Genomic DNA, 4,847 nt, shown 5'->3' on the forward strand with positions numbered 1-4,847 from the left:
CTATAATTTATGCACATAGTACATAAATTTTTGCATATAACACATAAAATTTTGCTGTAAATTTATTATGTTAGTCCAGTGACAGTGAGTCAATTTATGTCATGTGGTCCTTCAAAAATTTTGTATTGTATACTAAAATTTATGTGCTCAATAATTTTGCTAAACTTATACAGAAGTGGATGAATCATTGTTTTGACATGTAGTCTTTTAAAAATTTATGTGTTATACACTAAAATTTCTGTATTTAGTAATGTTATTGAATATATATACGAGAAGAAGAAAAAGAAGAAGACAGTGAAAGTGATGATGATGATAATAAAAGAGGAGGAGAAGAAAAAAAAAGAAAAAAATCAAATAGAAGAAGAAAGAGAAAAAGGAGGAAGAAAAGGAAAGTTTTTATGAATAGTGAAGATCATATTATTTTTTCTAGGATAAAAGAAGGGTAATTTTCATAGATAAATTGAATGAGGAATAAAATTATACAGATGTCCTAAACTGAATTTAATTACATGCTTGTCTCGTTTGATCCTCTATGTAAATCAAATTAATTGGATTTAATTTAGTATGTATCATGTTTTTGATTTAGTAAATTGACACAACTAAATTCAATTTACTAACTATAAGCTTTTGACAACACGCGCAACAATGGTAAATCAAATATAATGAGTTTGATTTATAAAAGAAGAAAAGTAGTAGTAAATTGATACAACTTGTTTCAATTTACTAAGGATGTTGCTTCAAGGTAAATCGAATATAATTGATTCGAATTACTAGTTCGGATTTTGAAATTAATATTTTGAATTTACTTAATTCAATTTAGCTACGAGTATGTCCTATATAAATACAATAAGAAATTTTGCTCTTCATATCAGTGACACTCACAATGGCTTGTGATGATAGTTTTTTAGTACTTGTGCATTATAGAAGATCGATTAAGAAAAAAATACGAGAGAAAATAAAATTTACTAAAAAGGATCCATTAAGTGTGTTTATCAATCCTTCTACGAGTTTTGCTCAGTTTCAGAATACTATAATCCAAAAACTGGGAGTTTCAGGAGGATTGAATCAGATTCCTCAATCTGTATTAATGTCAGGAGCCTCTAATTTAATGCCTATTGTTGCCTCTTCATACATGTCTATACTTGCACCCGAAGTAGTTTTAGTGGCATCTCCGCCATTTGCAGTTGACCTAATTAAACTGCGTTAATGATGGAGAATTTGGTGATAATCGATCTTTTGGTGAGCTTGCGATTGCGTTGGCAGATGTTCCTGGTTCCAGGAAAGGGTGGAGAATCGAATCTCGTGGAGGATATACTACGGGATGACGATGATGTGGAGTCCGCCATGATAGATGAGGACAGCGATGACGATCCAGTGAGGAATAGTCCAGTTGGTCGGGGTGGGGCATTGAGTTTGAAAACTCAGCAATATCTCCACACTTTTTAATTTTACATATGGAGGCCATGGCACATTAGAATTTTTCAGATGTAGAGTCCAAATTTGGGGAAGAGATGCACAGGATATAGTAGCTTCAGCTGAGTTCTAAGTTGGTCAACGGTTTTAGAGTAAAGAGGAAGCCGTCCTAAGTGTGAAGAGTTAGAGCATTCATCGTGGACTTGAGTATAGAGTGTTGGAGTTAGATCACATCAAGTACCACAAAAAGTGCAAGAAATTTGAGAATGTCGCACTTGGTTGATTCGGATCACTTTTCACTAGCGAAAGCTTATTTGGGAGGTCAAAATGTATAATGGACCTCATACATGTCTGGCTATAGAGATTTCTAGTGATCACAGGATGCTTGACTATCATGTTATATCTCCATTCATCTTCATCTGGTCAGAGCTTATGGGACTGTCTTGATTAAGGTACTACAGAATGCGACAGAGGTAAATTTTGGTTTTAGACAGACTTATAAAAAGGTGTGGTTGGCTAAGTAGAAGGTTGTTGCGCAGATTTATGGGGATTGAAAAGATTCATACAATGAGTTGCTAAGATGGACACTAGGTGTGTGACAACCATGCCGAGTAGTATTATAGTGCTGAAGACGAGTCCTGTGCGAGTTGGACGCCAGGTTGGCGAGTCATTAGCTTATTTCCACCCGCATTTTCTGGACATTCCCACCATAGATTGAGGCCTTTAAGCATTGTAAGCTGCTGGTCAATATCGATGGGACTCACTTGTACAGTAAATTAAATATGGGGGTACGTTGATAGTTACGATTGTGTAGGATAGTAATTCTAATATCATTCTCATTGCTTTCGCCCTTATGATGGTTGAAAATGTTGAATCATGGACATTTTTCTTATCTCACCTTCGACAGCATGTGACTCCTCAGTCGGGCATTCTAGTGATATCAAACAGACATAACGGAATCAAGGTCGCTTTAAAGGCTCCTAATGGTGTATGGCTTTCTCTCCTTGCTTATCGTGCATTTTGTTTTGACACATTGTAGCAAATTTTGCTCTGAACTTCAAGAAAAAAATGATGCAAAGAGGTTTTTGGTGAATGCTGCTTATGCTCAGATTGAGGTTGAGTTTGACTACTAGTTTGACATCCTTCGAAGTGAAGACCCGAAAATGTGTGACTAGGCCAACTGGATAGAGTATAAGAAGTGGACTTTAGCATCAGGACAAAGGTCGTAGATTCGAGCATATGACAACAAATATCTCCTAGTATGTTAACTCCGTACTCAAAGGTATTAGGTCGTAGATTCATCTAGAGGCATACCATGCTGCCTCCTCATACTGGTAATACATAGGATAAGCTGCATAATGATTTTTTTTTTTTTACTAAAAATCACAATAAACTTTACTAAGAACCATAATAAACATTACATAATTAACAAAAAAAATATATTAGATGAATTTTAAATTATGCATGCTTTTGAAAAAAAATACCATTCTAATAAAAAAACTCTAATATAAAACAATTCTAAATCACTGTTATCACTAACTTTTCTAATTTAAAAATTCTAACAAAACTTCTAATCACTACTCATTCTAATATTTATAATTTAAAAATTCCAACAAAATGTCTAATCTATTCTAACTATCATTTTTAATTTAAAAATTCTTACAAAACTTTTAATACTACTCTAACTAATATTTATAGTCTAAAAATTCTAACAAACTTCTAATCACTACTCTAACTAACATTTCTAATTAAATACTCTATGTCACTAAGTATTGCTAATATTTCTAATCTAATTTGAAGAAAAAAAATTCCAGTTACTAACCTCTTCATTGATACTACTAGCAATGTGGGAACTCTATCCAATTGGTAGATATGATACGGGTCATCCTCTATGTTCTTAGTTTTGAACTTTGTCATTTGGAAGTTTGAAATTTCTCTCTTCTGTGGGGATATGGCAGAAGGAGTGAAATGTGGCTGTAAATCGTATCAAACTAATTCAAATTCTTATATAAAGTATGCCAACACTAAATCGAATCTATTGACTTCGATTTATATAAGTAGCGTATCCTATTAATTCGAATCTATTTGATTCGATTTACTTTGTATTTTCTCTTGTAAATCGAGTTCAATAGCTTCGATTTACAATAGGCTATACTAGTGTAAATCAAATTCAATTGATTCGATTTACCATGTGCTACATAAATTGAATTCAGTTGTTTTGATTTACCATGTACTTCTAACTTGTACTAAATCGAATCCACATTAAAAAAATATAAATCGAATTTAATTTATTCGATTTACATAGAAAGTCAAACAAAAAAACATATAACCATATTCAGTTTAAGATATCTATGTAATTTTGATTCTTATTCAATTTATCTATGTAATTTACCCATAAAAAAGAGTCTACAAAAAAATTTATCATATTCTTTTTAAATTAAGTACAAATTTTTATTCTTTGTCTAATTTCATTCCTCACTGAAAAAATTCCTAAATTAAATACATATAGTTTTGCTGATGATAAGATTTTTAGTCACCCTTTAAAGAATTAAAACTAAAAAAAGACTATAAAAATAAAACCCTTAAATTTTAATACTAGAAATATATCAATAGTCACACACAGCATTCTTGTAGTCTTTGAAAAAAAAAAGTTGATATATATGCAGCATCGAATAATTTTATTGAAAGAAATGACTAAATAAATTTCATAAATAATATTTTGAAGAATAAGTTGATATCATATTCATATGTAGTCTTTTTAAGGGATAAAATGTCATGTAATTTTAGATTTTTTAGTTTTGGAGATTTGATATTAAATAAAAAAAAATTCACTTTTTTTAAAAGTTTAAATTAATTAAAAAAATATAAATAGCTATGTCTTAAATAGATATTTTAATCAAATAATAAAGTTGGTTTTTGCCTCAAAGGGTTTGAGCCAATGAATGTTACAAGGCATCATCATCACTCTCACCAGCATATATAATCATTTTGGTCTGCCACTCCCACTCCCATCTATATATTCCATTGTGCAAATTGATTCTTGATCTTTGCTAATACAATACTTCCCTATCTATCAACCTCAATTGTATATATAATAGTTATTTAAATATACATCCATGCATGCATGTACCTCCATTATTATTGTAATAGTAACAAATTATTATTATGATAATATATAGTCACTGTATGGGTAGCACCATGGAAGTGAAGATTATTAGGTTGAAGGGCACATATACAGTGGCGTCTTTTGGAGTGGCGTAAAATGTCAAATATCATTGTCATCAAACAATAATATTGTAAACGACATATAATAAAATCTCAAACACTGTACCCCTAAGTGGGGATTCCTGTTCAACCACATTTCCCATCCACAAGTGCACTGAATTCGAAGATTCATCGCCAATTGGTTCATAAAAATTACACGTGATATTAGT

Source organism: Arachis ipaensis, chromosome B07 (assembly GCF_000816755.2).
Source record: "Arachis ipaensis cultivar K30076 chromosome B07, Araip1.1, whole genome shotgun sequence".
NCBI classification, from domain to species: Eukaryota; Viridiplantae; Streptophyta; class Magnoliopsida; order Fabales; family Fabaceae; genus Arachis; species Arachis ipaensis.